Raw genomic sequence first — 11,910 nt, 5'->3', positions numbered from 1 at the left:
TATTGAATGATGCAGAAAGCATCAAAAGAAGATGGAAAGAATACACAGTCACTGTACCAAAAGGAAATGGTTGCTGTTCAAACATTTCAAGAGGTAGCACATGATCAAGAGCCAATGATAATGAGGGAGGAAGACCAGGTGCATTAAAGGAAGTGGCAAAGAATAAGGCTCCAGGAATTAATTGATGAAACAAAAATTGAAAGCTTTCAAGAAAGTGAGGTGGCAAAGGAGGTACTCTCTCATCTATGCCAAGAAATTTGGAAGACAACTATCTGGTTGACTGATTGAAAGAGATCCATATTTGTGCCCATTCCAAACAAAGGTGAGCAAACGACAAGCAGAAATCTTTGAAATCCCATGTGAGTAAAGTTTTACTAAAGGTAAAACAGAAACAACTGCAAGTATACATTGACGGAGAACTCCCAGAGGTTGAAGCCGGATTCAGAAGAGGCCGAGGAACGAAGGATATCATTGCTGATGTCTGATGGATCTTGGCTGAAAGCAGAGAATATCAGAAAGATGTTTACTTGTGCTTTATTGACTACACACAGGCTTTCAATTGTTTGGCTCATGACAAGCTATGGGCAACATTGTGAAGTATGAGTATTCTGGAACACTTAATTGTGTTCATGAGGAATTTGTACCTGGACCAAGAGGCAGTTGTTTGAATAGAACATGGGAACACTGAATGGTTTGAAATTAAGAAAGGTGTATGACATGGTTGTATTATTTCATCATACTTATTCAACCTGTATGCTGAGCAAATAATACAATCCGAGAAGCTATGTTATATGAAGAAAAATGTGGCATCAGGATTGGAGGAAGACTGATTAACAACATGTGATATGCAGATGATACAACCTTGAATGTTAAAAGTGAAGAGGACTTAAAATATTTACTGAAGAATATCAAAGAGCACAGCCTTCAGTATGGATTGCATCTCAGTGGAAAGAAAACAAAAATCCTCACCACTGTATCAATAAACAGCATTCTTATCAATGGAGGTAAGATTGAAGTTGTCAAGGACTTCATTCTTTTTGGATTAACTAGCAACACTCTAGGAAGCAGCAGTCAAGAGATCAAACAACGTATTGCATTAGGCAAATCTGCTGCACAAGACTTTTTAAAAGTGCTATAGAGCAAAGATGTCAGCTTGAGGACTAAGGTGTGCCTGATCCAAGCCTTGGTATTTTCAATAACCTCATATGCATGTGAAAGCTGGACAGTGAATAAGGAAGACTGTAGAAGAATTGATGCATTTGAGTTATGGTGATGGAGGAATATATTGAAAGTGCCCTGGGCTGCCAAAAGAACCAACAGATATGTGTTGGAAGAAGTGCAGCCAGAGTGCTCCTTGGAGGCCAGGATGGTCAAACTCCATCTCTCATACTTCAGACATATTGTCAGGAGGGATCAGTTGCTGGAGAAGGATATCATGTTTGGTAAGGTGGAGGGTCAGAGAAAAATATGAAGACCCCCATCGATGGAATGGCAAAGTGGCACCATCAATAAACTCAAGTGTCAACAATTGTTAGGTTGGCCCAGGATCAGGCAGTGTTTCCTTCTGTTGTGTATAGGGTCACTAAGAGTCAGTACCAACTCAAGGGCACCTAACAACAACAATAGTTATAATTAAAATATGAGACGTAGCTATCTAGATTTTCTATGCTTGTATTATGTTCAAATATATATATATATAATCCCTATCTTTCCCCTCAAAATCCAGCATAAGTGTTTATCATCTCATGTAAAGTTCAGAAAAAAAGCAAATAACTTTTTATGTCCTGGTGTGGTGCTGAAGGATCATCACTGAACTTTATGCCACAAGGACAGTGGCTCATTGTCACCAGCCGCTCCTAAGAAACCCTATACAAGTCTTGATGATTCAGAGCTGAGTTGAAGACACGTTAACACCAACAACATATTATATAAATATTTGTATCTATCTATAGATAGATAGATAGATAGATAGATTTTTTCTTTTCTCCAAAGTTCAGAATTGCACTAGTAACTTCATAACTAATAGCTAGTAGAGTAGGAAATACTTAAAGTCTTGAAAAATATTAAAGAATTAATATTCATAAATATTAAATAACTAACGATTTATAGAATGTTAAAACAGAATGTTTGTTATGCTTATGTAAATTATATTAATTTGATTATTTAGCACTCATTACTTAAAAATATGTGACTTCTGGATGAAGATTTACTAGCTAAGCCAAACTAATTTCTGTTTCATAAATCTAAATACTAAGACTTTTGAGTATTATTTCTGCAGTTAAATGATAATGATCTCTCCTCCTGCCAATAAGGACATGATTCTTCTGCAGATATAGTAACTAAGCATTAAGGTTCATTATGGCTTATCAGGGAATCATACATGGCCTCTAAGATGTGAACAAGTATGCATAACATTATTGATCATATATGGTGTGACATTGTAGAATAAGCACTGGACTGCTAATCACATGGTCAGCATCTCAGATCTCACCAGTCTATCCTTAGAAATCCAATAGAGGTTCACTATGAGTTAGAATTACTCCATGACACTTTAAGAATAACAACTGAATTTCAACTAGAGTCAAAATATTTTAGTGGTTCTTCAAAGGCTTCAATGAGATATTTGCACGGAGTTTAGCATTTATCATGGATTATCTTAAAACAGAGTTTTTTTTTCTTTGCCTCAATTACTAATAAATAGAATGTTCTAGAAGAACACATTAATTTATATAATGTGATACCTTTAATTATTACTGGATATTTTTCATTAACTCTGTAATTTAAATAAATACTTAAGATACTGCGGACACTTGCTCTCACAAATAATTTGAATAATTTCATATATCGGAGTAACTCAATAATGGTGTTTAGGGTGTGTTAGTGAGAATACATTACTGATATTTGGTGTGAAAACACTACTGCTATTTCTCACTTCATCCATAATTTTACACAGATAAATATGTGAGGGTTAGTAAACAGTATTTCTTACAGTAAATAACTAGGAAAAGTTCATGCAAACTATAGGTTATTAAAAGATTGTACATGTCTGCTTGAAACTTTCATCCTTACTATATTTCATAGAGTCAAACAAAAGTTATCTGAGAAAGAGGTAATCTAAGTATTAACAGATAAACAGATACAATGCATACTTTTTATTATATCATTTGTTCTAATGAAAAAATGGTACTTTTGAAAAATATTTCAAGATACAAATTGCAATAAGTATTTATCAGTTGTCAAATATGCTTGGTGAATCATGTGTCAGTCAATCTGAACTTAAAAAAATAGTTCAAATTAAATGAAATGACATTTTGTTTTCAATGATAAAGGCTCTTTTACCCCTTTATTATACTTCCAACTAGTGACAGAATTAAAGATAAAGAAATGAGGGAACAGCAGGAATAATACAAGACTGAAAGAGAAGACAGAATCTTAACATAATTCTTTATAAAGCCCCTAAAACTCCACATTATGCCTTACACACTTTTGCAAATACTTTCAAGGATAATTTGACACCCAAAATGTATCATTATTTTATATCTTCCTGAGAATAAAAACAGTATTTGTAATTATTTTATAAATATAGAAAGGAATTCAAAACTATGCTTTTGTAAAGGAAATGACTTTGGAAAAACGGGGTTAGAATAATAGTTGATCGTAAATGCTATATCCATTTAAATTACATATAAGGTTTGTTTATTGTTAATAAATCACTATTTTCTCTGAATTAGAAGGTACCCCAATAAAGCCCCACAATATTCTCCTCATCAATAAATCTTATGCTTTCCTAGGAATTGATTATATCTGATAACATTCTAGGCTTTTTTCCCTTTTTATATAGAATTAAAAAATATAAACTGTACACGAAATAATCTTGTATAAGTCACCAGTATTTTGCCACACTATCTGACAGTTTAATTCATGTGCTTTTACGAACAATGTTTGTGTCAACAAGTATGTTTATTTCCTTTAAAGAAGGAATGTATCGTTTAATTATTTAAGGCTAAGGGGGAGTGATCTATCATGTAATTCAATCAAAAGTTTAATAACCTATATATTTTATCTGACATATCCATTCTGTCTAGAGTTGAGTAGTCAAATCTGTGTAGTTTAACTCATTTATGTAGGATAATACATTAAACTTAGTTATTAATTATAATGTAAATCTCTTCTGGTTAAGATAATACAGCTTGTATGTAGAGACAAAAGTAATCAACAGAACATTTGTTATGAAGGGACAAGTAAGGTCTGACTCAAGGTCTTGGCTCTGATGGGGAAATTAGTAGTCTTGTTTATTATTATGAATATTTCTATTGGGCATTAGGTAATAGTTCAGTGACTCAGAAAACATTCCTGTGTGTGTGTGTACAATACAATGACATAAACTTTGATACTATCAAAATTTACTTCTTTTCATGAAAAATAGAATATGCCATGATATATAGTATAAATGAATTGTTGTGTGCTGTCAAATCAGTTTCAACGCACAAGGACTCTTGTTCATTCCAAGAATGTCTGGTGCATATGAACTACGCACCATGCAGTTAGCCGTCCAGGGACTTAAGTTTTTGTGGTCATTAAGTGTCATCTGGTCAGCTCTGGTAAGTTTGAACCGCTGACCTTGTGGTTCAAACTGTGGTTCAGTGCTTTATCACACAGAGCCACACCAGGACTTCACAAGGGCCAAATGTTGTTGTTAAGTGCAGTGAGTTGGTTCTAACCCATAGCAACCTTGCATAGGATTTCTGAGGAGCAGCTGGTGAGCTTGAACCACCAACCTTGCAGTTCAAATCAACTTTGCAGTCTAGCACATTAACACACAGCGCCACACCAGGACTTTAGGGCCCTATAAATGACTCTAATTTCTCCTTAGATATTAAGCAACAACCAACCAAAAAATGAAAAATTATCCTTTAGTTAACTCAGGTAGTTATTACCCAGATTAATTATAATTTGATTATAATTAAAACATTGACTATATATATATATTTGTTAAAAAATTAATAACTTGACCAATATGTATAGACAGATTAATTATTACTCCTCTGACTGAAAACTATCATTTGCCTTAAGGTAAAAGAAATGTTTGAAAATAGCCTCATTTTTAGAAAATCTGCCTGGATATAGAACATAGCAATTTATAGTCATGAATATAAATACAGGAAGCAGAGAGCACACAGAGGGCATGCAGTATTCTAATCCAATGTGCTCCAAATTGCACACTCAGAATTGAAATTAATCAAACCATTTTACAACATATTCAATCCATATCTATGAAATGGCGCTTTTTTGGAATTGAATGTGAATTAGCAAAAGAAACTGACTACTGAAGTTCCTTTGGCAAGAGCAGTCATCTATTTGTCCCTAATTTTCAATGTGCAAGTGTCCTACTGGGTTCCAAATTAAATAATTTCAGATGTCAACATTTAGGGGCATAATTCTTTATTCACATTATGGGGAATACATGCTCAAAATAACTTGGTGAAGACTGAACTTTAATAATATTCCTTATTTCCATGCAAATTCTACACAAGCAAATTATTAAATAAATTTCTTTGTCTAGGTTTAATTTACATACTATTTTTCCTCTACTTAGTTTAATACGATCATTATTATAGTGCTATTTAATCCTTCTCTGGTTTATTTTTATGTCCTAGCTATTTGACAATCTCAGATTAAAAACCAGAATATATATTGTTTTTTATCAGAAGTCAGATCAGGAAAAGAAAAGAATTACAATCACTCTAATTGGCTGATATTAGAAATGATTAGAATTCAGGTTACCATTTTGCAATACAGAAATTTAGAGATAAAGATTATAATCTTTATCCAAATTGGATTATATGTTAAGCCATAGTCTTTATCTTTTATTCATTTATAATAATTTGTATACCACTATCTATCTCAACTCTTTTGTAACCACAAGAGGCGATGATGATAACAGCAATTTTAATATATCAGCATTATAAGTGTCAAGAAAAATAAAACACGTGTTTCAGCAGGTCTACAAGTGCCAATCATGTGTAAAACGCTACACAAAGATTCAGATGATTAGTACAATAATAATATCAACCCAGTAGTATAAATGCTTCTATTTTGTAGAATAGGCCAGCCAACATGCCTAAAATCTCACAACTAGTAAGTAAACCAGTAAGTGAAGATTCCAACATAGTTCCAATAACATAAGTGAGCTTTCTCACCAATGTTCTGTTGCATCTCTGGCAGACTTTTAGGTACTACCTTCCTTGTTCTTGGGCAACATTCCCTCTTTACTTAATTAATCATCCTCAAGTGACAAGCATTATGGAATGGTTACTCAGATAATCATAATAATCCAAACTTTTATAAACAAAACAAAACAAAGCTGCCTTTGAGTTGATTCTGACTGACTCAGAGCAACCCCCCAGTGTTTCAAAGTAAAACTGAGCTTAATAGAACATTCAAAGTTGTGATCTCTCAGCAGTAGATTGCCAGGCAGGCCTTACTTTCAAGGCACCTATGGGAGCTTCAAATAGCCAAGTTTACATTTAGTAATGGAGAGCTTAACTGTTTGTGCTATCTGGTGGCAACTATTAGCAGGACCTTTATTCACTACTTTAATCTCACTATTGCATTTTCTCCCCAGTACATATCTATGTGGCCACAAACTACTTTCTCTAAAGGTATAAAAGCATGGGATTTTGAGGTCAAGTATACTTAAATTCAAATTTTAGTATTTTCACATCTTAACTGTATGACCCTAGATTAGACACTTCATAATTTACAGACAAAATTTCTCTGTATGCCTTCCTGATGTAATATTGTAGGGTTGGATTGTGCAAAATACACATGATATGCACTGGAGGGTTTAACAGAAACTGTTGATAGATGCTGTTGAGTTGGTACAACAGAACGAAACTGCCTGATCCTGAGCCACACCAAAAAATTTTCTGCAAACATTTAACTTCTGAAATTTTTAATTCTTTATGCTACAAAGTCATAGTGTGTGTGTTAAAGTCACTCAGAATAATTGCATACCTGGAGCTCTGGTAATGTAGTGGTTACAATTTGGGCTTCTTTTCTCAATTTTCTGTAGGAGAAAGATAAAGCTTTCTACTCCCATAATGATTTACAGCCTCAGAAACCCTATATAGGGTCACTATGACTCAGAACCAAATCCATGGGTGATGTAAGAAAACTTGACTGGTAACCATAAAGTTTGGTGGTTTGAACACACCAGTCCCTCCTCAGAAAACCTATACAGGGTCATTACAAATCAGAATCAACTTGAAGACACTTAACAACAACTATGTCTAACTTTATAGCAACTAACAATTTTAGAACACAACAAAAGATATAAAAATCTCCAAAGGTATATGAACAATTCTGCAAATTTGAGATGACAATGAAGGAAATCTGCAAGTTAGTTTGAGGCAATCAGATTTTCTATTAGCATGTAATATCATTCCTTGCTATCTCACACTGATACTTTGCTTTTTAAATAATGTATGGCACATAAAATTACTTTTTAAGTTAATTAATTTTACAAATGCTAAAACAGTCATGCTTCTCCATGAAAGGGGATATTTTTCCATTTAATTATCCTACGTTTTCATCTCTATACAGCTCCTTTTCTAGTATACCTTTGTTTCTTGCTCCACTTTCAGTCTAGAATACAGCATGAGATTACATGTGACTATATTTATACTTCGATTAATTGATTTTACAAATGTTTGTGAGTGTCATATACAAGGTATGTGCTATTTAGATGTATATATAAAGGTAAGGAGTCCTGGTGTGGTGCTGTGAGTTAATGCACTGGACTGTAAAGCTGTTGAACTGCAAGGTTGGTGGTTCAAGATCACCGGCTTCTCCTTGGAAAACCTATACAGGGTTGCTATAGGTTGGAATCGACTCAACGACTCTTAAAAACAACAACAAATAAAGGTAAGATAGCCATACGTTTGACAGGTGTTACAGTAGGGATTTTTATGGGAGAGGGTGGAATAAAAAAATAAAAGAGAAAGACTACTCACTGAATGAGGGCTGGTGGAAAAGGTGATAGTCTGCTGCCTAAATAAAGTGATCTCTATCTTTAGATCTGAAAGCAACTATCAGTTAACAAGATGAAACATGGCCAGAGTGTCCTCCTTGAGAGAAGAAAACAATTGAGAAAGGTCTGAAAGACGTAAAAAATACTATCCAAGCATGCATCTTATAAAAGAGTGTTAGGCTTCAGAAGCCATGAAAACAAAGTCTTGAAGAAGGAGCAGCTCTGATTTATTAATAAACAGACAGAAGCTAGAGTGGAGGTACCAGAATAAATAAGGATACTGTGAGAAGATGGGCTTAGGTAGATAAGTGGACAACAGGTCATAAAGGGATCTGAAGGTAATTGCAGTAACGTCCACTTTGATTCAGATTTGCGCAGAGAAGTGATATAACTTGATAATAAAGAATCATTGGCACACTGATTACTTAGCTGTTAAGCAAAAGATCAGGGGTTCAAATTCAGCAATCACTCCATAGGTGAAAAATATGCCTGCTTCTCGAAGGATTTATATACACTTTGAAATCCTATAGGGTGATTTTCAGCAAGATGGTGGACTAGGCAGGTATACTGCACATAACCTCTACAACAAATATATGAGAGACAAAGTAAAACAGACACAGATGAAAATTGTGGCACACCGGTGGATAGAGTGCTTGCTGGAATGAGAGGATGAGCAGGAGCAGCAAGAGAGGGCAACTGACAGGTGAACCCCTGGTCAGACATAGCTTAACCTTACTCTGAGCAGCTTTGGCATTAATGACAGGCCAGGCATTGGTGTGGGCAATGTAAAATATTTGAATTCTTTTTCCTCATGTTGCCCTGGGGAAGAGAGGTATGGAAGCTCCCACTTTCATCCACCCACAACACAGAACGTGCTCTCCAGAAATTTGGAGCTATGTGGTAGGAGTCACACCAGTGTGCAGTGGGGGCCAGATACACCACTTTGGTGTGCCACTTTGATGCTTAGATTCAGGTGGGGTCAGCCCCAGATCTACAAAGCCGGAGAGCCACCACAAGCATTTAACCAGTCACTCTGGTCCCAGCTTCCCAGTTCGTCCTAATAAACACTGAAACCGCCTCCATTAAAAGCCCCCATGAGCTACTTTCAGATTTAATGCCTGGAAACCAGCTACTTCAAAAGACCCCATGATCTATTTCCAGATTCAGTGCCCTGAACACCGAGTTCTGAGGCCAACAGAAATAACAACTAGAACCAAGAACTCTGCTGTCACATTCCTTCCACAACCATCTTGTCAGATCTTTGAATTGCAGGAGCCCCTTAGAGATTTATCCTCTCAGGTACAACAACTACACTGTTTGCTTTTACAAATACAACAATCTCACAATGTTCCAGTGAGGACAGACAATTTTGGCTCACACTAACAAACAAGAGAGAATGACTCAAACAAATCTCCAAGATGGAGAGCCAGAAAACATTTCTGAGAAAGAACAGGTAATGGAATTAACTGAAAAATAATTCAAAACAATGATAATTTGGTGCATTCAAACAATAGATAGAAAGATCCAGGTAAGCAATAAAAACACAATAAAAACTCTAGAATTTAGGCAAACACTACAATAACACACACAAAATAAATGCAAATTTTGAAAGAATATAAAATGTACAGTTAGAAATTCAGAAGATTAATACCAAGATTTCAGAAATGTACAATACATTGAAAAAACAAAGGTGTAAATATGAAGCAATGGAAGCCCAAATATTTGAGCTTCAAAAGAAATATCCCAGAAGGCGGGGCATGACGGCAGCTAGGGTACACATGCAGTGAGGTTTGCAGTCAGCAATACCACAGAATACCAGGCAAAGCAGATTCAGGGCAGAGTTCCAAAACTCAGAACCACATAGGTAGAAATAATTTAAATGTTTAAAGGCTTATAGCTGGTAGAACTTGAAGTTTAAGTAAGAAATCACGTACCTTTGAATCTGCTGGGCTCAGGCAGCCCGGAGCTGAAAACTTGGGTGAGACTAAATGGCAAAGACAAGCTGCAGAAAAGACAAACCACCGAAAAATGCCATGGAAACCTCAGAGCAAAGGTGGACAAAACACTTAGTCAGTTTTGTTTTGTCCTGATTTTGCTTTTTTTTTGGAACCTGTACATTGGAGAGCCACTGTTTGTGCACCTCAATTCTGGTGACTAGAGGGAGTATCTGAGCGAGTGGACAACCCTACCCTCACCACTGGTGGTTCTTCTGCTATGTATGCACGTAGATACTCTCAGCCCAAGAGCTGGTCCTGACCTGTTCTTTTTTAAGTACAGAAAAAGCCAGAACAGGGGGTTAGAGAGGGAAAGACATTTTAAAAACAAAACATGCCAAAAATTAAATCAAATCCTGATGTATAGCATAACAATCAACAGTGGCATTTTGAAATCTATCAGACATCTTTGAAGGCAAGAAGCAGAGAGAAGACATTAAAGACATACTCATATTAGGCTACAGATTATTTTGGTTTTGACCTTCTCTCCCTCCACTACCTTTTCTGTGATTACAGACTACAGTGTCCAGTCTAATTTTTTTGTTGTTGTTGTTGCTCTTTAGGTGTTGTTGTGCTTTTTTCTTTTCTTTTCTTGTTTTTCTTTTTTTGCTGTTATTGTTTTGCTGTTTTATGCTCCCCATTCTACCTTTGTGGGACTCTTTCTCTCCCTATATTACTCAAGAAGAGACAGCAAATGCTGCTATATAGTCAAGCTACAATCACACTCTATAAAGCACCAAAATCCAAGCAAGAACCAATACCAACTGCCATTTACCAGGGAGGCAGACACCACCTCTGAAAGTTACTCGGAGTTAATCACTAAGAAGCATGAAAAGGGGAGCCACATTCTGATCACATCTACCTAGAAGCAATCAAAAAGTATAAAAAACACCAAAACGCATACTCAATTAAGTATTAAGGCCACAGATAAACACTAAATATGTCCAAAAAGCAAAAGCAGATGACCATATCAGCACATGTCCAGAAACAAGATAAAATGTCTGAGACAAATGACCTAGAGGTAGACCTGGACTACATTCTGGAAGGAGGGCAGGCATTGGAAATGCCTGAGAAGGATTTCAGAAAAATAATTATCATATGTTTCAATACACTTTACAATGGAGTTGGGAAAATAAGAATGATGTCAGGAAAGCGCTACAGGAACAGTCAAATAAGATAGATACAGTATTGGAAACAATTCAAAACCTACAGAAAGAGGCCCAAACAATCAATAATAGAATATCAGAAACAGAAAATACACTGGACGGGCAAAGAAGTAGAATAGAAAAGATGGAAGACAGAACTAGCGAGCTAGAAGACAAATCTCTCAATACAACTGAGATAGAAGTGCAAGGAGAAAAAAGGATTAAAAAATTTGAAGAAGGTCTAAGATTCATGTTGGACACCATGAAAAGGAATAACTTAAGAATTATTGGCATTCCTGAACAGGGAGAGTCACACAAATCTACAGAGAAAATAGTTGAAGAACTGCTGGAAGAATATTTCTCTAACATTGTGAAAACTGAAAAGATAAACATTCAAGAAGCACAATCAACCCCAGGAAGGATAGACTCCAAAAGAATATCACCAAGACATATCAATCAAACTCTCCAAAATAAAAAATAAAGAGACACTTCTCAAAGCAGCTAGGGAAAACAGAAGTGTTGCATGCAAAGGCAAGCAAGTCAGATTAAACTCGGATCTCTCAGCAGAAACCACGCAAGCTGGAAGGCAATGAGGAGACATATATAAAACCCTGAAAAAGAAAAAAAACAAACAAACAAAACTACCAACCAAGAATCCTTTATCCAGCAAAGCTCTCAGTCAAATAGGATGGTGTAATCAAAACATTCCAGGATAAACAGAAGCTAAGGGATTTTGCCA

At 35.6% G+C, this 11,910-nt stretch overlaps 1 protein-coding gene across 4 annotated transcripts in view; it reads right to left on the bottom strand.

Moving 5' to 3' along the window:
- Positions 1-11,910, bottom strand: part of EPHA5 (EPH receptor A5) — a 688,281-nt gene that overhangs the window by 365,762 nt on the left and 310,609 nt on the right. The gene's annotated exons all lie outside the window — the stretch shown is intronic.

Source organism: Chrysochloris asiatica, unplaced genomic scaffold (assembly GCF_000296735.1).
Source record: "Chrysochloris asiatica unplaced genomic scaffold, ChrAsi1.0 scaffold00322, whole genome shotgun sequence".
Classification (NCBI taxonomy): domain Eukaryota; kingdom Metazoa; phylum Chordata; class Mammalia; order Afrosoricida; family Chrysochloridae; genus Chrysochloris; species Chrysochloris asiatica.
Note: the sequence above shows the minus strand (reverse complement) of the source record. Positions and strands in the feature narration are given on the sequence as shown.